We start from the raw sequence: 23,619 nt of genomic DNA on the forward strand, positions 1-23,619 counted from the left end.
AGGCTAGTAAACTAATAGGAAAAGGGGTTATAATGGATGATGGGGTTTTCTGGGCTGCATGGGGCAAAGAAACAGCTTGAAACAGAGAAATATAATCAAAAACACAGATTGTCTCCTGAGGCAAGGTAGGCAAGAAAGTTTAACATCAAATTGAGATTAAATGGAATGGCAAGACTGCTGAGGAGCTGACAAGGGCATAGAGGATGAATCCTTGTCAAACAGAAGAAAACATTAAATATGAACAAACTTAAAGGCAGAGCATACAAAATATGAATTCTACCTTAACACTTCATTTGTTCAATAGGAAATGATCATGAAATGAAATGAACACATAACAGGATATACATGAAACAAAGGAGGACACAAATGTTAAATCTCATACCACAGGAATCTCAGAAGCCAGAGCTGTGTATTTTCATTAAAATCTCTGTCAAAGACTGTACAATGGAAGTTCTGATTTCTCTTACACGCACACCTCTCAGAATTCTCTCCCCCTCCCTCTTTACAAAAATGTTTTTTAATACCATAAACAGCTCAGAAGAAAACCGATCCATGAAAAGATGGAACTGTTTCGACTGGCACTATGAAAAATAGTAAAAATCCACTCATCGGTTCCTAAAGATCAGCGCATACATATCTGTGACCAATACAAAGGCGGATGCTGTAGTGTGAACCCTCCAAATCATAACTGAAGACTAGGATAGACAATCTGTCCCTATTTTTCTGCTCAGGATTGATGTCTTCGTTCTAATTTTGTTTTCGACCTGGACTGCCACGTTATACTTTCCATTTCCTCTTGCTGTTAGACCAAAATGGCATGTGGAATGTGGAGGTCGCCTTTTTGACAAGTGCATTGCAAAGTCAAGCCACGTTACTATTTGAAACAAAACCATTTTTACATACAGTAAATGGACCAAGAACCTTCCCCTACAGGTCGATGAAAAACCATTTTTTCTAAAAACAGAGCATCGTTTCCCTTGAATTCCTCTGATGGCCAATTAAGAGATAAATGCTGGAGCGCAGATCCCTTTGAATCGTTAACTGAAGTCTTGAAATAGGAATCGAATCCTATGTCTTCTGCTGTGATGTATATCTTCGTTCCAATTTAAAGTATTTTGGCTCCGTTTGAATAGCGCTCTTGGGCCATATTCATGAGCCAGTTGTTGCTACCCAAATCACTGCCTCTGCACACGCATAAGGTTATACAAAGATGCATTCATTCCACACCTTTGTATTTGTTGTCAGAACGACATACTGAAATCAAACATATATGTTTGTATTCCCTATTGGAGCTTTCTTAGTTTCTAATTCGTCCAAAAAGAAGAGCCTCTAGTTCTAAGGCCAACAATATAATGACAGGAAATAACAAGCATGAATGGACGACATTTGAAATGTGCTCTTTTGTATGCCTTAATTCGGATAGAATATACAAAGCGTTCATTGAAGCAGTCTTGAAGCAACGTTATGGTACATGGAGAAGCGTATTGGAGAGCATTAATTTGCAAATGTTTTCTCACATATTTGGCAGCATGCTCACTTATTATCGCTTGGATTTGGCATATTATTAATTGCAGTTAGCTTATCGATTCCTTTGTACCCGCGATGGCAAACCAATTGCAGCTGACACCTATGAAATATATCAATGTTTTCGACTATTTGAAGTGTTCACCTTCATTTGCAATGACAGTGAAAAGACCTGATGCTACCGCCACCTGCAGGTCCATTGGTATAAAGAGTTTCAAATTCTTGTGTAAAATGAACTGCATGATCCTTTTCAGTGTAAAACTCGGAAGCAGCGACATCCATGCCAATAACAACCTTGCCAGTATAGCCTGCTTTCTCAATGGCAATCTTCAATAACTCGAGGCCTTCTTTATTCTCCTGAATATTTGGAGCAAAGCCTCCTTCGTCTCCAACATTTGTTGCATCTTGACCATACTTTTTCTTAATTACAGTCTTTAGATGGTGGTAAATGAACCCATCTGCATGGCCTCTCTAAATGAAGAAGCTCCAACGGGTAGAATCATAAACTCCTGCATTGCCAGTTTATTTCCTGCATGTGAACCTCCGTTAATGACATTGAAAGCAGGTACTGGCATCACCAAAGTTTTGTTACCAGCAATGTTTGCAATATGCTGATAAAGAGGTATCTTCTTAACATAAGCCCCTGCTTTACAAACAGCAAGAGATACAACTAATATTGCATTTGCTCCAAGCTTTTGTTTACACCAGCCCCATTGATTTTGAGTTCCATCAAGCTCCTGTACCATGAAGCTATTGATTCCAGTCTGATCTACTGGATCCTTGCCAATAAGAGCTGGTCTGATAATTTTATTTACATTTTCAATAGCCTTTGAAACACCCTTTCCCATGTAGGTCTTCCCTCCACCACAAAGCTCCAGTGCTTCATACACACCAGTGGAAGCACCACTTGGAACATGAGCTCTGGAAAGATAACCATCAGAAAGATAAATATCGACCTCGACAGTGGGATTTCCATGGCTATCAGAAATTGATAATGCCTCTCTTCTCCTTCACTTTACATTGGCTCTCGTCATAGATTTCAACACTGGCACTATCCTGGTTAGAATAACCAAGAAATGTTTAAAAGAGAGGGATGAGTTTGGCGGGATTGAGCCTCTGCAAACCTTGGAACTTTTTGAGCAGTTCGTATAGAAAGACTAACAAAAGTTCCCACTGTGGTACTTTCTGAATATTCCTTAAGGAAATATTTAAATTTACTATCCAGGTCTCCAATTCTGATGCACCCTTGCTCTGTCTTCCAATTACATTTGTTTTCTCCAGCCTATCTGCTTGGTGAGGAACATACCTCCGAAAAAATACAAATATTAATGCTGTTGTTATCGCTCAGAAATTGTCCTGGTTGTGGAAGGAGATCTCTGAGAAGTACACTGGTAGCATGGCAGCGTATTTACAGAAGATTTGAGGAAACAGAGTCTAACATTGGCTCCAATTGGGATGGCAGCTGCCGCTTCGTGGAGGTGCCAAGAACCGCAGAACTTTGGGAGAGCAGACAGTGCCTCCATCCAATGGGTGATGGAGTCATCATTCCAACAAATCGACACAACTCTTGACTCAATTTTCAAACTGAAACTGGACTCAAATTGGTTCGATCTGAAAACTGAAATAACTGAAAAACTGGCTTAACAAACTTCAAACTAAAGCTGCAATGAAACTGGAACAAGATGCTACCCTTTGGCTGCTTATTTATTTACAAAATCTACCCTACTATGCTGCAAAAACAATAGATCAGGTAATACTGAAGTGCCAGATCAACCATTCAAGTAAACCTGAGAACGATGCCGCTCGAGAATGCTTCCACCAGGACACAGATGTAATTGCTGGCAGCCTTTCATGCACGTAATGAATCTGGCTATGTATAAGACAGCTTGATCTAGCAGTCAAACTGAAAAACATTTCCATGTATGCAGCAATAGGATCGCAATAGCCAAACTCTGTTTGCTGCCCCAACTCTGCAATACATACCTCCAGCTGCACACTGTCAATGCAAACATCTGTAGGCAAGTCTGTTATTTCTTGTTTCGATGGAGGAACGATTTCCAAGAACTTTTTAGGGTCTTGGAAATCATATTATTGGATCTGCTCATCTAAACATTGAATCTCCTTCTCAACTCTTTCAACAACTAGCTCACAAAATCTAGTTTTAGTTTCAAAAGGGAACTTTGGAGATTTCAACCAATGAAGCAAGGCACTGAAAAATTCTTCATCAATTTCAGAATCTGCTAACTCATTTCTTACTTCTTCTACAACTTCACACAGGGCAAGGTTTGCCACATACCCTACCATTGCATGAATGGATCAGCAAGCATTGTAATGTCTGGATCAAGTTGGAGTCACCAGGTGAATGCTTCAGCCTGCATATGTGTCTGACCGCTGTCCACCATCAGCATCAGATCTGCAATTTGATTTCATGTACTGGGACAAGACAATCAACAAGTCGAATGTTCTCCCCAGTATGGTCGCCAATATGTTAGCGCTTGAATTTGGCTTCAGGCTGAGGAAGGCAAAATCCAAGGCAACATCAAACCACTTAGCCTCGTAGCTAGCCCTACGAGGACAGGAGAGGGCTCTCTCCAGGTCTATCTCGGCAAAAGGTCTTCAAAGGGCTGAGATGACCAATAAAGAACACTGATTTTAGGCTAGTAAACTGATAGGAAAAGGGGTTATAATGGATGATGGGGTTTTCTGGGCTGCATGGGGCAAAGAAACAACTTAAAACAGAGAAATATAATCAAAAACACAGATTGTCTCTGTTGAGGCCTCGAAAATCGCTGCCACAACAAAGGGGAAACCACCCGGTCCGGACCTTAGTGCAGCTCCTTTTCCGTTTGGAATAGTGGTTCCGACTGGGGATAATGGGACCAGTTTCCCAAGAACTATAAGTGAATGGGATGGATGAATGACTTATGACATAAGATGGTAATAAGCGGACAGCTAAACTACAAACAAAATGTAATAACTATAATTGGATCCCGGGACTTATCACTTGGCAAAGCGTAGCGTTTGATGATCTGTGCTTTAAGGCAGGCATATAGATGACTCTAACACTTTAAGCATAGACGTTTAAACCAATTAAACATTGCTCTGCATAATTAGTTATGCAGAGCGATTAGAGCGAATTACTACACTTAATCATTCATATCATTAATACATACATGAGTGAAAGAGATAACAAATCACCAAAACATTCAATAGTGAAACGAAATGAAGATTCGCTGTTATATCGCATACATGCATTCAACAATAGCAAAGATAATAACACATCAATTCATATAATAAGAAAGAACACAGATACAGATAATAGTACCATGTAAGCTGATCGATCAATCCAGTATATTAATCACTATGTCACAGTCCTTCCTTCAAATCGGAAAGCATTCCAAACAACAGACAGTCGTGCGCAGTTGTATAAAACAGCCTTCTAATCAAAATTAAGAACCGTTGGTCGAGTTTCACAAAAAGAATATAGACTGAAGCACAATAGTGCAAACTTCAGCCTTTAAGTCTTATTACAAAATTTTACGACCCTTTCCAAAACAATGAAAGGGTCTATAAATACTATACTAATCTAAATATCTAAACAACTGAAAAGCTATTAAATTGGCATCAATAAATGTTTGTTCCATCTTTCTTGGCAATCTGGCAGTTGGCGGCAATGCTTCATTCGGTGGGTTCTTTGCCTTTACTCCTTAGCTGACATATCGCCAGCATTGGCTCTACTTCTGGTGGAGTGTTGAGACGCGAAGTTAGCTGGGCATCATATGTAGCATCTTGAATGTCGGGGATCAGGCATCCGAGGGCATCTGTTAAACACTTGAGAGCAGACCTTTGAGTATGTGGCTTGACTAGAAAGAGCCAATATGCATCAGAGGTTAAAGTATTTACTCCGGTAATTAACTTCCTCTGTTCCTCCAAGTCATGATAATTTGTTTGTTCAAGCATATCTGCTGTTGTTATGCTTCCAGGTGTGCACTTGGAGATCATGTTCGCCAAATAAAGTGTATCATTGACTAGGTCGATCATATTGCTGGCAATTATTTTACACCTGGAATCCGCCCTTTCTGCTTTCATTACCTGAGTTTTCCATTCCGTGAAGAGGATGTCTTTGTACGCTTCATGGATTCGGGACAAATTCGCCGCTTTCCCTTCGTCAGTGTCTTGCCACTCAATATAATCGGATATGGATTCTTCGGCCTGATCTAGCTCATTCCTGGCCTTCTCTATTTTCTCACACACTGTTGTAGATATTTCGCATAATTGCTCAGCCTTAGCAAGTTTTTGACATAAAAGTCTGATCTGAGATAGTAATGCGCCATTTATTTGAGTTGCCTCTGCTCTGAAGACTTTCACATTCTGTGTGCTCTTGATACCTTCGAGCTGTGTTGATAGTTGAGCTATTCGCTCATCTTTCGATTTCATCATCAGCTCATTTGATGCTTTCAACTGTGACAATGCCTCCGACAATTCTTTTGCCTTCTGAGTTTCACTTTGGTCTATCCTTTGTCTTTCAATTTGCAGTTGCTGGGTTAACAAATTGTTTTCCTGCTGTTGAGCCAGCAACTGCTCTTCCACCTGTGCTGCTTTGTTTTTCGCTTCAATTACCTCTGCCTGTAATGCATATATTTCATGGTCCTTAGTCTTCAACAGAAGACTCACCTCCGATGCTTTGTCGATAGTTGCTGCGGAATACGCTCCCGCGAATTGAGACAGCTTTGTTAGATCATCGGAGGGATCCAAATCCTCCTTCCAGACCATATTGCCCGTGACTGTTTGCTCAGGCAAGATAGAAGGTTGATCAAGCCTTCGTCTTTTCTTAGAGCGCTTAATAACGACTCTATGCTTTGGGCTGTAGAAAATATCCAGGGGAGGAATTTCTTCCACCTGGAGAACAATTTGATCGGAAGGGTCCTTATTGATTACCTCGACATCCTGTGAAATGGGTGGGCCGCTGGTTCCTCCTAGAACCTGAGAAGAAGTGGTATCGGGCGCATCGCTTGTTTTAGAGGAGCCTTTGTCTTTGGAGCCTTTCTTACCACTGATAATGGAATCGAATTGGTTCCATTGTTTAATCAATTCATGATCGATGGAGGTTTGCTTATGTTGCTCTGTATGGGCTTTGCTCCGTTCTTTTTCTTGTTCTAACTTCTGCTGTTCTTCAAGTGCTTTTCGCTGTTGCTCCTCTTGCGTTTTCCGCTGCTGCTCCTCCAATTCCTTTTTCTGCCTATCTGCCAGTTCTTTCTTTAGTTTCTCTTCTTCCTTCTTCTTCCTTTGCTCTTCTTCCTTCTTTGCCTTTTGCTGCCTTTCTATCTGCTCCTTTTTCTGCCTCTCTGCTTGCTCTTTTCTCTGCTTCTCAGCCTGCAGCTTCTTCTGCCTTTCCTCCCGTTGTTTATCCTGTTCTTTAGTTGTAACAGGAGGTGAATGTATCTGTTGCCGACCAGGCTCGCTTGAGGAAGACGCTGGGGTTGTGGATAATAACTCTAGGGGCAGAGTTTGCAACCTCTGTTCCCTAAGTTTATTAAACTCAGTCAACGCCTCATCATTGTATTTCATTATTGCAAGCTGTTTGGCTTGGCTTATTGTCTCGGTACCTGCGAACAGGTCATCAAACATATCCTCTTGATGATCAACTTTTGTTAATTTTGCTTGTTCTAGGGCAGTGTAGGCAGTTTGCTTTGGATCATAGAGTCTGCTTGGGAGAGTGGCCAAGGATAAAGCTTGGATTTTTGTCGCTTCTTTTTCTGCGTGCTTGTAATTAAGCAGAGTAAAAACCCCAATTCTTAAAGGAAAAGAGGGCCAACCTTTCTTCTTCTCTTCCTTGAGAGTTTGTGTGACACTCTCGGCCATAATCTGGTAACAGATTTCCCGGGCTAACAGCTTGTCTGGGATATATAAAGGGAGGACATGCGGCCTAGCCTTACTCCCAAAAACTCTGATATAGGTGAAATACTCCTCCCCGAACCAACTTGCTACGGCTGGTAAGTCGAAAGAAGCTTCATAGGAAATTCTGGAAATGGGTCTGTCATAAATAGAATAGTAAATGGGCACCATGAAACCATTACAAATTTGGTACAAATGGTCCTTGTAAGAGGACTTCCACAATTTCTAATGGTATAAATGAATGGGTGTTGGATCTTGGGTGGTCCATCTCCAACCGAGGACAGGAAACTCAGAATTAAGACACAGAGTATCCATAATGTAAGCAGAATAATAAAATGGCGGGATTTTCCTTTCGGTGACTATAGTTTTGTTTCTGAATTCACGAACAGCTACAACCAACTTATCAGAAAGAATAGTGGCCCAATCCATGATTATAGCATTGATAGCCGCTTCCATTAAGGGAACCATGTCAATATTGATATTAACAGAGTCATGTAATCCCCACAATCTACACATCATAATCCCCGCATAGCAATAGGGAGAAGCCAAAGAAACGTTGGAGTACTTACCCGAACTTTCATGCTTGTGCTTGGCTGGGTTCTGCCTCCAATCTCGGAGGGGCTCGGATGGTGATTCATTTTCTTTTGCGAATTTCTCCACGAAGGCTCTGTTGTAGACTAGCTCCGGTTCAGGCAGATGATACATTCGCCTCAGGTCATCAGGCTTGAATGACCCGAAAATCCTTCCGTCCCTTGTATGGAAAGTTCTATCAGTGATGGGGATTTCTTCAATTGCCCAGCGCACCACATCTGTGTAAGGGAGAACCTGCTCTCTGGCCGCTATTCTGTGTAAAAAGGAGTCGGCCAAGTCTTTGAGCGTTGCATCAGATTTCCTTAGTACATCAACACTAGCTGTTCTCACTGTCACTTTTGGTTGCTCGGCCTCCAACAGATTATATGTGCCCTGCCATGTGGTCCTAGCAAGACCAGTGCACGTAGTGTCCGAGATTAAGCCTTTCTTCGAAATTGAAGCAGCTTGACCTGCAACAGGTGTTGTAGTAGAACCAGAACTCCTCTTATTTTTCTTCCCCATCATGTTCAGGCTTTTCTCAACAAATGAACTCTACACAAGCGCAAGAGAAATCGTAACACGAGAAATAATGAAGACAAAGCATAATTGGAAAGATATATATCACTTGAAGCGTGGCGCTATTAATTTTCAAAAAATGGCTACGGATCCAATCACTGGTAAGAGATCGCATATGCATTAATGGTGATTTTAAGGCCTGCTACCCATTAAATGACCTTTACGCTGTTATTCAGTTGAATGACCTCCCAACGCGTGCAACAGATATGATATGCCTTAGACGCAAGTATTCGTTAATCGAAGGGGCAAAGTTATTAAATACGCATGCATTACCTTATCCCTGCATTTAACGGCATTTTGAAAACTGCGCTTTATCAACCGGATTTAAATATAACTTTAAAGCTTAAAGCAATCACTTTTTGAAAATGCCGATTACCGATGATTCAATGTCGCATCGCATGGGGGAAAGAGTTACACTATCGTTTGAAAGTAGCCCTGGCGAACGCCGATTGCGATATCGCATCGGACTAGCATGTGAACACATTACCAGATGCATATTAAGTGATTTGCCGACTTCCGATAGCGATATCGCATCGCATCGGGGAAAGACCTGAGCGCCTTATGAGAGTGCATAGGATACCGCCGACGGCCGATAGCGATATCGCATCGGGTCGGGGTTTAAAACTTAAAGCGTTTTCCCATAAGAGGCAGTGCCGATAGCCGATCGCCGATATAGCATCGCATCGGGGTATAAGCTATGTGCTCTTTTTTGTGTATGCATTGAATACCGCCGATCGCCGATAGCGATATCGCATCGGCAAAGACCGAAGTGCCGTTTAAATGCATCTCTCTTGTCATTGCGATATGCGATCTTGCGATCGCTTTATCGCAATAACAAAAGTTTGTTTTATTTTGGAAACATTGTTATTCGAAAAAGGCTCCAATTCACTAACACTTTTGATTATCATACCTTTTTCGAACAAATTCATTAATACCAATTAATTTTTTTTTAAAAGGGACCCATTTCATATGTTAATTGTTTGTAAATACAGATGATATGAAATGGGGGGTTGTTGTAGGGCACAACAATTGGTGATTCGTTGGTAGAACCAGTTATCTCTGAAATTAACATAAACATTCAAGCTTTTCATAAATAGAAACTCAATCAGAAGGAGAAATTTCTAATATAACTAGATATTCATGTGTTCTGACTAAAGTGAACTCCATTTTGTTAACTTCGTCCCATTTAGTTTCAAGAAACCAAATACATAATAAGTTTCAAAAACAAGTCTTTATTGGTTCATAATGATAAAATAGAAAACTTTCCCACATCAGCTTTTATAATTAACTCCTTTGTCATAGGTAGAGCCTCTGTTGCCAACAGACATTTATAGTCTCGACAGGGATACCTTTTAACCATAGTATTGTCCACTTTTCCATTCACATAAGAGTGTGATTAACAGAATGAATCCATAAAATGTTTTCATATTTTATTTTTCATCTGTTTTTCTTTGTAATAAATAAGATAAAAAGCCACTGTCCTGGTTTGGTAGCCAGTTTATGACAATGCCATTCACTGGTAATAATTTAACTGATCAAGCTGGCTCGTGATGAGACCCCTTGTCTTGAAACTTCAAGCCATTACCCTGTTTTGGTAGGCAGTATTGGTAATGTCAGTTAACCTATTTCCCTATGAACATGGTAAGCAGGCTTATGATAAGACCTCTTATCTTTAATCTTTTATATTTTAGAATTACACTCTGAGTAATCATAACCTTTAGTGAATGGGGTGAACAATTTTCTCCTTAAGAGTAGGTGGATGACAGGTGAAGAGTTGAAGATACTGAAAATGGGTTAGCTTCTATCTTTTAACAGATAACCTTTGGAGACTAGTTTTGGAAACAGAAAATGATTCGGAACTTTTACCTCCTGAAAGGAGTCTTCAAAATTTAGATTATAGTTTCAGAACACAAGGATATCTAATTTCCTAGAAACTATTTCTTTTGATTGAGGGTTCTATTATCTAAAAACAAGTATTTATATTATTTTTGTGAGACAGCTTCGTCAAACACAACAAAAGGTCAATGGAGATACTCTACAGTTTTATTTCCTACCAATCCTACAAACTACGCAAATCTACAAAAGGAGAAGGGGTTACCTTCTCAATTAAAGAATTTCTTTAGGATCAGGCCATTGACGGGGAGAGAATCTCTCAACCCTGATAAATCTTGCAATATAAAAGTTGAATGGCCTATCTTTTCACAGATCTGAAATGGTCCAAGCCACATATTCTGAAATTTGGTATGCTTACCTTTATCTTCATGGGCCTTGTCCCATTTGAGAACCAAGTCACCAACTTGAAGTTGTTTGGAACTGGATGATGCTGAGTCAAAAGATGCTTTGATGATTTGTTGATGTTTGGCATGAGTGATTCTGGCCTTTTCCCTTTCTTCTTCTAATTTGAGAATTTGGTCATGTCTAAGTTGGATAGAAGAAGACGGAGTCTCTTGAATGAACTGCACTAGGGCTAAAGATGGAAGAACAAGATTTGTAGGCAACACGGCTTCTTTTCCATATACCAGATTGAAAGGAGAGGTCCCTATAGAATCCTTTTGTGTTATTCTATCAGCCCATAATGCAAAGACCAAAGATTTATGCCAGTTCCTATGATTCTGTTCAACAGTTCGCTTAATGATTTTGATGAGATTCTTATTAGTAGATTCGGCTAAACCGTTCCCCTGGGGATAATAATTGGAAGAATATTTTAGTTTAAACCCTCTTTTAATAGCAAAATCATATATAGCGTTTCCTGAGAAATAAGAAGCATTATCAAAAACAAGAGCGTTTGGAACACCAAACCTGGTAATGATGAATTGGTCAATGAACTCGATGATTGCCTCTGCATTTGCCGCCTTCAAAGGAATAGCCTCTACCCATTTAGTAAAATAATCAGTAGCGGTAAGGATATACCTATGTTGTTTGGAAGATGGTGGAGTAATTTCCCCGATGATATCTAATCCCCATTGTTCGAATGGCTGTTCAATGTTGACAGGTTGAAGAGGGAAAGCTGATTTTCGTTGTCTCCCACCAGATGTTTGGCAATTAAGGCATTTTCTTACGTGCTCATGGCAATCTCTAAATAGAGTAGGCCAATAATATCCAGCATGAATAATCTTATGAGCTGTTGTGTCAGCTCCAAAATGTCCCCCAGCTGGTCCATCATGTAGCTCCTGCAAAACCTTTTGGGCTTCAGGTTTCTCAAGACATCTTAACAGGATAGAATCATAATTTTGTTTAAACAATACATCATCAATGAGAGTGAAATTCTTAGCTTTCAACCTAATGGCCCTCTTATTTTTGTAAGATAAATTTAGAGGAGCATAACCGTTCTTCAGATAAAATATCAAATCAGCATATTGAGATTCAGAATCAGTGACACTTATCTGATTGATGGATTTAATCTGATCTTCATTGCTTGATTCGTGAATGTTCGATGCTCCTGCCAATATCCTGAAAAAACCTTGGCCCCTAACAATCTTTGCTGGCTTTATTTCTAAGTCATACTCTTGAAGCGCTGTAACCCAATTGGCTCTTTTTTCATCCAATTCTTTCTGAATTAATAGTTGTCTTACCGCTGGGAAAGGAACTATAACTTTCGTATGGGTTTTCAAAAGGAAGGGTCTATAATGTTTGACTGCTTTGAACACAGCAAAGGCTTGTTTCTCCACATCCGAATAATTCAATTCGGCACCTTGAAGATTTGAACTGAAAAATGATATGGGTGTTTCTAAGTTGTTATCATTCAGTTGTGTGAGTACTGCGGCATATGAAGTGTTGGATGCAATAGTATATAGTGTAAAATGATTAGAAAAATTTGGAGTATTCAAGGTTGGGGCATTGATTATTGACTGTTTGATAACATCAAAAGCTTGTTTTTCTTCTGATCCCCATTTGAAGACTGAATTCTTCTTGATCATTGTCTGAAGTGGTAATACAATCTGTGAAAAATCTGGAACAAATCGTTTGACAAAATTAATCTGACCTAAAAATGACTGCATTGATTTTTTGTTATGTGGGAAAGGGATTTCAGAAATTTCATTAATCCGATCAGGGTCAATATAAATACCATCTTTGGATACTATAAAACCTAAGAGTTTTCCTTGGTCTAGAGCAAAGAAGGACTTTTTTGGGTTTAGAGAAATACCATATCTTTTGCATCTCTGAAAGATCTGATTTAAGTCGTGCAAATGATTATCTCTCTTCTTAGAATACACAGTAATATCGTCTAGATAGACGACTACTGATCGATTAATTAACCCTCTGAAGGCCATGTCCATAGCTCTCTGAAATGTCACTCCGGCGTTTATAAGACCAAAAGGCATTTTTTGATATGCATAGGTTCCCCATTTTGTTCTGAATGTAGTTTTAAGCTGGTCATCGGGATGTACCAGAACTTGATTGTACCCTGAAAAACCATCTAGAAAAGACATCAATTCAGAACCTGCCACCGATTGGAGAATTTGCTCCATAGTGGGTAATGGGAAGTTGTCTTTTAAGCTCGCTTTGTTTAAATTCCTGAAATCAATACAAATTCGAATGTCGCCATTTTTCTTCCTGACTGGCACCATGTTAGAGACCCAGTTTGAATGTCGGACTGGAAAAATAATTTTGGCTTTCAAAAGCTTATTAAGTTCCGACTTAATCTGGCTCTCCAAATTTGGGTGTATTTTTCTTAATTTTTGCTGAATTGGTTTTTTATCAGGAAGCATAGGAATGGTATGCTGGATAATAGATGTATCATATGTCTTTAAGTCATCATATTTCCAAGCAAAAACCTGTTTGTTCTTTCTCAACAATGTAATAAATGCTTCCTTTTCATTCTGAGATAGTCCTGTTCCTAAATTGATGTTTTGAGGAGACTCTTTAGTTCCTAGATTTATCAATTCAAACCTAAGGGTAGAACTTTGAAGCTTTGTGTTAATTACAGGTTTAAACCTGTCTTTAATATCATAAAGATCTTCTAATTTTACCACTGGTTTGGGAATCGAATTTTCTTTGAGCACTTCTTTTATCTGGGAATCATGATCATCTTCGTCAATAACTTGCTTATCATAAGAATTCTCAGAAGTTAAAAATTGCAAAATATCATCATCATGATTAAATACTCTCCAATTAGTGACATTGTCAGGAATTGAGGGTCTGAAAAGTAATTCTACAGAAAATCTATCAAGGCTGTAGTCTTCAGAAGGTAGAAGCTTTGAAGCTACATTGGCTAGTAAATCTGCGGCTGAATTTTGAGATCGAGGTATAGAAGAAATGTTGAATGCCAAAAAGTGTGAGGTAAGCTCTTGAACGAGCGATTGGTAATGTTTAAGGTGAGTCGAAAGGCAATGAATTTCATTTCTAACCTGTTTGACAATGATTTCCGAATCGCCGAATACCTTTAGATATCGCACCTCCAGGCCGATTGCTTTGTATAATCCTTGGATTAAAGCCTCATATTCAGCTGTATTATTAGTGCACTCAAACTCTAACCTACAAGACAACATTGTCTTTTCTCCTTGCGGACTAACCAATATACATCCAGCTCCTGAACCTTCAGAGGACTTAGAGCCATCAAAATACAAAGACCAAAATAAAGGAATATTAACAAAAGTATCTACAATTTTCTCAGCATCATTAAAACACCTGGACCTATCAGTTTGTGAAAAATTTTCATTTTGAGATGTAAAATGATTGACTGAAAAAGGAGATGGTTGGGCAACAAAGTTGCCAAAGAATGATTCTGCTGAATAGTTCCCCAAGATGTTATTATTGAATGCCACAGGTTGGTTTTCTTGCTCGAATTCAGTAACTGTGTGGGTCATATGCTTCTCACGATCGATCCTTATTTGATTTGGCTTTCCCTTGTAGGGAAGCCACATATGTGACCAATCTGTAGAAATATACCCGTGCAGTTTTTCGGACCAATCTCTGCTCAATATTAAACCATAAAATTCAAGTATGTCGGCAATTAAGATGTCAATTCTTTGAACAATTCTAGGGTCGGCTGACAACCTGATGGTTACAGAATTAATTTCTCCCACAACCTGCACTTTAGTTCTATCCAACTGTACAATATGAACGACAGACTTTTGGGGTTCAATGTTCAGCTTAGAGCAAACTGAAGCTGGCATTATGTTAGATGAGGCCCCTGAATCTATTAAACAGTTGTGTAGGTTTCTATTATAAATCTCATAAGTGAGCAGGAAGGGTGGAGTGTGAGAATTTGATTTATCTCCGATTAAGACTGAATCGGTAAATTCAACCATACCTGCGGGAGGCTGGCCTGAATCGTTGGCAGCTCTTGCACTGGGAAGGGGAATAGAGGGAACAACATTTAACTCTTTGAGAAGTAACTTTTGCTGATGTTTCAGTTTACTGAGTTCAAACATGGTTATATTTGCCTTGGTTTTCTTCATATCATCAACAATGTTATATTCCATTGAATCGGATACCACTAAAGTCTTGGATGTCGAAGGAGTACTAGAAGTTGTAGGCTGGTTTTGAGGAACTACCACAGGTGACTTCTTTGGGGGAACTTTTTCCTTTGCTGTAGTAGCGCCTGCGCTCCTTTTTTTTGAAGTTGCCTGGGGAAGTTCAGAAGCAATTTTACTTCTTGTAGTAACCGGAAAGGCTTCTTCTTCATTCTTAGTGTCAGAGTTTGGGAGTATAAAATCCCACATTCCATGACATTTAGCTAGTTCTTCTTCATCATCGGTCTGTGAAGGTGTTTCCTCTTCCTCTTCTTCCTGGTCTGAATCGGCGTTAGATATAACATTAGGCGGCTTTGATTCAGTTTTCTTAAAAGTCCTAAATGGTCTTTTTCTTGAAGTTTCGGCCACCTGCTTTTTAATCTCAACCATTTCATTAGACAAAGTTTTAAGGACCTTTTGTAAACCTTCCATGTCATATGGGTCCTTTGGGGTTTTCTTCTTGGAATCTTCTTTAAACGAGACTTTTTTAGCTTTTCTATCTTCTAGAGCAGCTTTCTTTTCAAGAGCATTGATGCGCTTTTCAACTGCAAGTGCTTCTCTCATATTTTCAGCTAAGGTAGGTTTGCCAGCCCTGTCTACAAAGATAGCTATGTTGGCAGGTAGGGCAGTGATGTACCATTCGCTTCGGATTTGCTCACTTGGTTTAGAAGCGGTAGGGATTTTATTCAGTAGTTTATTAAATCTGGCATTAAACTCCTTTATTGGTTCCCTGTGCTCTATTCTCAAATTGGAGAGGTCATTTATTAAAGTTGCTAGGGACCGATCATCTCCATATTTGGTGAGAAACTGCTCTTGGCATGTATTCCAACTGGTAATCGAACCAGAGGGTAAGGAAAAATACCAGGATCTTGCTGATCCTTGTAAAGTGTAAGGGAACAGTCTTACTACGACATCTTGCTCTGTCACTCCTTTTAGGTTAACTGCTAACATGAAGTTGTTGATGTGTTCTTCATCTTGGGTTCCATTATCTGGATTAAATTTAGGCAGCCATTTTTCGGGTGCATCTGGTAGATCATGTAATGGTCCAGGCATGTTGACAGCACCCGGTCTAGTCCATGGATCTGCCATTATGCTAGCGACAGTGGTTGTCACTACTGTCGGGGTTCCAGATGTTGGGTGAGGTATTGGAGATGAAGAGTGAATAGGTTGGGATATTGAGGCTCCTGTTCCCTGATGAACAACAATTTGTAATGGAGGGGTGGGTGGTTGACTTTGCAGATGAGGAGATGAAATGGAGGATGTGGAGGAAAAATCCCCACTATCAGATCCTTCAGTATTTTTCTTTGGATTTTTCCTTTTGGGTAAAGGAAACTCAGTAGGTTCAATACCAAGTTTTTCGCTCTGAAGTCTAGTAAGAGGATGAGTGAGGTTGAACTGCGAAGTCGCACTGCTTTCTGATATCTCAGATTTCTGTGGTGAAATCGAGAAGCTCTGAAGTTTATGGATTAGAGACTGAACTTCAGGAGATTCAAGACTTAGTTGTTCTGGGATATGATGGGATTGAGCAGTGGTGGTAGATTCCTCTTCTTCTTGGTTATGGGCTGGCGAACCAGCATGTAATTGAGAAGAACGAGGAGATTTGGAGGGAGAATTACTCTTAGAATGACTTGCCGATTTGGGTCGGCTTGCCATTCACAGTTAGGCCCTCCTTCTAGCGCTAATTTTCTTGAGGCCTCGAAAATCGTTGCCACAACAAAGGGGAAACCACCCGGTCCGGACCTTAGTGCAGCTCCTTTTCCGTTTGGAATAGTGGTTCCGACTGGGGATAATGGGACCAGTTTCCCAAGAACTATAAGTGAATGGGATGGATGAATGACTTATGACATAAGATGGTAATAAGCGGACAGCTAAACTACAAACAAAATGTAATAACTATAATTGGATCCCGGGACTTATCACTTGGAAAAGCGTAGCGTTTGATGATCTGTGCTTTAAGGCAGGCATATAGATGACTCTAACACTTTAAGCGTAGACGTTTAAACCATTTAAACATTGCTCTGCATAATTAGTTATGCAGAGCGATTAGAGCGAATTACTACACTTAATCATTCATATCATTGATACATACATGAGTGAAAGAGATAACAAATCACCAAAACATTCAATAGTGAAATGAAATGAAGATTCGCTGTTATATCGCATACATGCATTCAACAATAGCAAAGATAATAACACAACAATTCATATAATAAGAAAGAACACAGATACAGATAATAGTACCATGTAAGCTGATCGATCAATCCAGTATATTAATCACTATGTCACAGTCCTTCCTTCAAATCGGAAAGCATTCCAAACAACAGACAGTCGTGCGCAGTTGTATAAAACAGCCTTCTAATCAAAATTAAGAACCGTTGGTCGAGTTTCACAAAAAGAATATAGACTGAAGCACAATAGTGCAAACTTCAGCCTTTAAGTCTTATTACAAAATTTTACGACCCTTTCCAAAACAATGAAAGGGTCTATAAATACTATAATAATCTAAATATCTAAACAACTGAAAAGCTATTAAATTGGCATCAATAAATGTTTGTTCCATCTTTCTTGGCAATCTGGCAGTTGGCGGCAATGCTTCATTCGGTGGGTTCTTTGCCTTTACTCCTTAGCTGACATATCGCCAGCATTGGCTCTACTTCTGGTGGAGTGTTGAGACGCGAAGTTAGCTGGGCATCATATGTAGCATCTTGAATGTCGGGGATCAGGCATCCGAGGGCATCTGTTAAACACTTGAGAGCAGACCTTTGAGTATGTGGCTTGACTAGAAAGAGCCAATATGCATCAGAGGTTAAAGTATTTACTCCGGTAATTAACTTCCTCTGTTCCTCCAAGTCATGATAATTTGTTTGTTCAAGCATATCTGCTGTTGTTATGCTTCCAGGTGTGCACTTGGAGATCATGTTCGCCAAATAAAGTGTATCATTGACTAGGTCGATCATATTGCTGGCAATTATTTTACACCTGGAAGCCGCCCTTTCTGCTTTCATTACCTGAGTGTTCCATTCCGTGAAGAGGATGTCTTTGTACGCTTCATGGATTCGGGACAAATTCACCGCTTTCCCTTCGTCAGTGTCTTGCCACTCAATATAATCGGATATGGCTTCTTCGGCCTGATCTAGCTCATTCCTGGCCTTCTCTATTTGCTCACACACTGTTGTAGATATTTCGCATAATTGCTCAGCCTTAGCAAGTTTTTGACATAAAAGTCTGATCTGAGACAGTAATGCGCCATTTATTTGAATTGCCTCTGCTCTGAAGACTTTCACATTCTGTGTGCTCTTGATACCTTCGAGCTGTGTTGATAGTTGAGCTATTCGCTCATCTTTCGATTTCATCATCAGCTCATTTGATGCTTTCAACTGTGACAATGCCTCCGACAATTCTTTTGCCTTCTGAGTTTCACTTTGGTCTATCCTTTGTCTTTCAATTTGCAGTTGCTGGGTTAACAAATTGTTTTCCTGCTGTTGAGCCAGCAACTGCTCTTCCACCTGTGCTGCTTTGTTTTTCGCTTCAATTACCTCTGCCTGTAATGCATATATTTCATGGTCCTTAGTCTTCAACAGAAGACTCACCTCCGATGCTTTGTCGATAGTTGCTACGGAATACGCTCCTGCGAATTGAGACAGCTTTGTTAGATCATCGGAGGGATCCAAATCCTCCTTCCAGACCATATTGCCCGTGACTGTTTTCTCAGGCAAGATAGAAGGTTGATCAAGCCTTCATCTTTTCTTAGAGTGCTTAATAACGGCTCTATGCTTTGGGCTGTAGAAAATATCCAGGGGAGGAATTTCTTCCACCTGGAGAACAATTTGATCGGAAGGGTCCTTATTGATTACCTCGACATCCTGTGAAATGGGTGGGCCGCTGGTTCCTCCTAGAACCTGAGAAGAAGTGGTATCGGGCGCATCGCTTGTTTTAGAGGAGCCTTTGTCTTTGGAGCCTTCCTTACCACTGATAATGGAATCGAATTGGTTCCATTGTTTAATCAATTCATGATCGATGGAGGTTTGCTTATGTTGCTCTGTATGGGCTTTGCTCCGTTCTTTTTCTTGTTCTAACTTCTGCTGTTCTTCAAGTGCTTTTCGCTGTTGCTCCTCTTGCTTTTTCCGCTGCTGCTCCTCCAATTCCTTTTTCTGCCTATCTGCCAGTTCTTTCTTTAGTTTCTCTTCTTCCTTCTTCTTCCTCTGCTCTTCTTCCTTCTTTGCCTTTTGCTGCCTTTCTATCTGCTCCTTTTTCTGCCTCTCTGCTTGCTCTTTTCTCTGCTTCTCAGCCTGCAGCTTCTTCTGCCTTTCCTCCTGTTGTTTATCCTGTTCTTTAGTTGTAACAGGAGGTGAATGTATCTGTTGCCGACCAGGCTCGCTTGAGGAAGACGCTGGGGTTGTGGATAATAACTCTAGGGGCAGAGTTTGCAACCTCTGTTCCCTAAGTTTATTAAACTCAGTCAACGCCTCATCATTGTATTTCATTATTGCAAGCTGTTTGGCTTGGCTTATTGTCTCGGTACCTGCGAACAGGTCATCAAACATATCCTCTTGATGATCAACTTTTGTTAATTTTGCTTGTTCTAGGGCAGTGTAGGCAGTTTGCTTTGGATCATAGAGTCTGCTTGGGAGAGTGGCCAAGGATAAAGCTTGGATTTTTGTCGCTTCTTTTTCTGCGTGCTTGTAATTAAGCAGAGTAAAAACCCCAATTCTTAAAGGAAAAGAGGGCCAACCTTTCTTCTTCTCTTCTTTGAGAGTTTGTGTGACACTCTCGGCCATAATCTGGTAACAGATTTCCCGGGCTAACAGCTTGTCTGGGATATATAAAGGGAGGACATGCGGCCTAGCCTTACTCCCAAAAACTCTGATATAGGTGAAATACTCCTCCCCGAACCAACTTGCTACGGCTGGTAAGTCGAAAGAAGCTTCATAGGAAATTCTGGAAATGGGTCTGTCATAAATAGAATAGTAAATGGGCACCATGAAACCATTACAAATTTGGTACAAATGGTCCTTGTAAGAGGACTTCCACAATTTCTGATGGTATAAATGAATGGGTGTTGGATCTTGGGTGGTCCATCTCCAACCGAGGACAGGAAACTCAGAATTAAGACACAGAGTATCCATAATGTAAGCAGAATAATAAAATGGAGGGATTTTCCTTTCGGTGACTATAGTTTTGTTTCTGAATTCACGAACAGCTACGACCAACTTATCAGAAAGAATAGTGGCCCAATCCATGATTATAGCATTGATAGCCGCTTCCATTAAGGGAACCATGTCAATATTGATATTAACAGAGTCATGTAATCCCCACAATCTACACATCATAATCCCCGCATAGCAATAGGGAGAAGCCAAAGAAACGTTGGAGTACTTACCCGAACTTTCATGCTTGTGCTTGGCTGGGTTCTGCCTCCAATCTCGGAGGGGCTCGGATGGTGATTCATTTTCTTTTGCGAATTTCTCCACGAAGGCTCTGTTGTAGACTAGCTCCGGTTCAGGCAGATGATACATTCGCCTCAGGTCATCAGGCTTGAATGACCCGAAAATCCTTCCGTCCCTTGTATGGAAAGTTCTATCAGTGATGGGGATTTCTTCAATTGCCCAGCGCACCACATCTGTGTAAGGGAGAACCTGCTCTCTGGCCGCTATTCTGTGTAAAAAGGAGTCGGCCAAGTCTTTGAGCGTTGCATCAGATTTCCTTAGTACATCAACACTAGCTGTTCTCACTGTCACTTTTGGTTGCTCGGCCTCCAACAGATTATATGTGCCCTGCCATGTGGTCCTAGCAAGACCAGTGCACGTAGTGTCCGAGATTAAGCCTTTCTTCGAAATTGAAGCAGCTTGACCTGCAACAGGTGTTGTAGTAGAACCAGAACTCCTCTTATTTTTCTTCCCCATCATGTTCAGGCTTTTCTCAACAAACGAACTCTACACAAGCGCAAGAGAAATCGTAACACGAGAAATAATGAAGACAAAGCATAATTGGAAAGATATATATCACTTGAAGTGTGGCGCTATTAATTTTCAAAAAATGGCTGCGGATCCAATCACTGGTAATAGATCGCATATGCATTAATGGTGATTTTAAGGCCTACTACCCATTAAATGACCTTTACGCTGTTATTCAGTTGAATGACCTCCCAACGCGTGCAACAGATATGATATGCCTTAGACGCAAGTATTCGTTAATCGAAGGGGCAAAGTTATTAAATACGCATGCATTACCTTATCCCTGCATTTAACGGCATTTTGAAAACTGCGCTTTATCAACCGGATTTAAATATAACTTTAAAGCTTAAAGCAATCACTTTTTGAAAATGCCGATTACCGATGATTCAATGTCGCATCGCATGGGGGAAAGAGTTACACTATCGTTTGAAAGTAGCCCTGGCGAACGCCGATTGCGATATCGCATCGGACTAGCATGTGAACACATTACCAGATGCATATTAAGTGATTTGCCGACTTCCGATAGCGATATCGCATCGCATCGGGGAAAGACCTGAGCGCCTTATGAGAGTGCATAGGATATCGCCGACGGCCGATAGCGATATCGCATCGGGTCGGGGTTTAAAACTTAAAGCGTTTTCCCATAAGAGGTAGTGCCGATAGCCGATCGCCGATATAGCATCGCATCGGGGTATAAGATATGTGCTCTTTTTTGTGTATGCATTGAATACCGCCGATCGCCGATAGCGATATCGCATCGGCAAAGACCGAAGTGCCGTTTAAATGCATCTCTCTTGTCATTGCGATATGCGATCTTGCGATCGCTTTATCGCAATAACAAAAGTTTGTTTTATTTTGGAAACATTGTTATTCGAAAAAGGCTCCAATTCACTAACACTTTTGATTATCATACCTTTTTCGAACAAATTCATTAATACCAATTAATTTTTTTTTAAAAGGGACCCATTTCATATGTTAATTGTTTGTAAATACAGATGATGTGAAATGGGGGGTTGTTGTAGGGCACAACAGTCTCCTGAGGCAAGGTAGGCAAGAAAGTTTAACATCAAATTGAGATTAAATGGTATGGCAAGACTGCTGAGGAGCTGACAAGGGCATAGAGGATGAATCCTTGTCAAACAGAAGAAAACATTAAATATGAACAAACTTAAAGGCAGAGCATACAAAATATGAATTCTACCTTAACACTTCATTTGTTCAATTGGAAATGATCATGAAATGAAATGAACACATAACAGGCTATACATGAAACAAAGGAGGACACAAATGTTAAATCTCATACCACAGGAATCTCAGAAGCCAGAGCTGTGTATTTTCATTAAAATCTCTGTCAAAGACTGTACAATGGAAGCTATGATTTCTGTTACATGCACACCTCTCAGAATTCTCTCCCCCTCCCTCTTTACAAAAATGGTTTTTAATACCATAAACAGCTCAGAAGAAAACCGATCCATGAAAAGATGGAACTGTTTCGACTGGCACTATGAAAAATAGTAAAAGGCCACTCATCGGTTCCTAAAGATCAGCGCATACATATCTGTGACCAATACAAAGGCGGACGCTGTAGTGTGAACCCTCCAAATCATAACTGAAGACTAGGATAGACAATCTGTCCCTATTTTTATGCTCAGGATCGATGTCTTCATTCTAATTTTGTTTTCGACCTGGACTGCCACGTTATACTTTCCATTTCCTCTTGCTGTTAGACCAAAATGGCATGTGGAATGTGGAGGTCGCCTTTTTGACAAGCGCATTGCAAAATCAAGCCACGTTACTATTTGAAACAAAACCATTTTTACATACAGTAAATGGACCAAGAACCTTCCCCTACAGGTCGATGAAAAACCATTTTTTCTAAAAACAGAGCATCGTTTCCCTTGAATTCCTCTGATGGCCAATTAAGAGATAAATGCTGGAGCGCAGATCCCTTTGAATCGTTAACTGAAGTCTTGAAATAGGAATCGAATCCTATGTCTTCTGCTGTGATGTATATCTTCGTTCCAATTTAAAGTATTTTGGCTCCGTTTGAATAGCGCTCTTGGGCCATATTCATGAGCCAGCTGTTGCTACCCAAATCACTGCCTCTGCACACGCATAAGGTTATACAAAGATGCATTCATTCCACACCTTTGTATTTTTTGTCAGAACGACATACTGAAATCAAACATATATGTTTGTATTCTCTATTGGAGATTTCTTAATTTCTAATTCGTCCAAAAAGAAGAGCCTCTAGTTCTAAGGCCAACAATATAATGACAGGAAATAACAAGCATGAATGGACGACGTTTGAAATGTGCTCTTTTGTATGCCTTAATTTGGATAGAATATACAAAGCGTTCATTGGAGTAGTCTTGAAGCAACGTTATGGTACATGGAGCAGCGTATTGGAGAGCGTTAATTTGCAAATGTTTTCTCACATATTTGGCAGCGTGCTCACTTATTATTGCTTGGATTTGGCATATTATTACTTGCAGTTGGCTTATCGATTCCTTTGTACCCGCGATGGCAAACCAATTTCAGCTGACACCTATGAAATATATCAATGTTTTCGACTATTTGAAGTGTTCACCTTCATTTGCAATGACAATGAAAAGACCTGATGCTACCGCCACCTGCAGGTCCAT

General features: G+C 40.1%; 1 pseudogene; it reads right to left on the reverse strand.

Moving 5' to 3' along the window:
- Nucleotides 1-1,105: 1,105 nt before the first annotated feature.
- LOC149185369 (enolase 1-like) lies at nucleotides 1,106-23,619 on the reverse strand (annotated as a pseudogene).

Source organism: Pinus tabuliformis, chromosome 3_2 (assembly GCF_031772625.1).
Source record: "Pinus tabuliformis cultivar Carrire ecotype Pingquan chromosome 3_2, CPIR1, whole genome shotgun sequence".
In the NCBI taxonomy this organism is placed as follows: Eukaryota; Viridiplantae; Streptophyta; class Pinopsida; order Pinales; family Pinaceae; genus Pinus; species Pinus tabuliformis.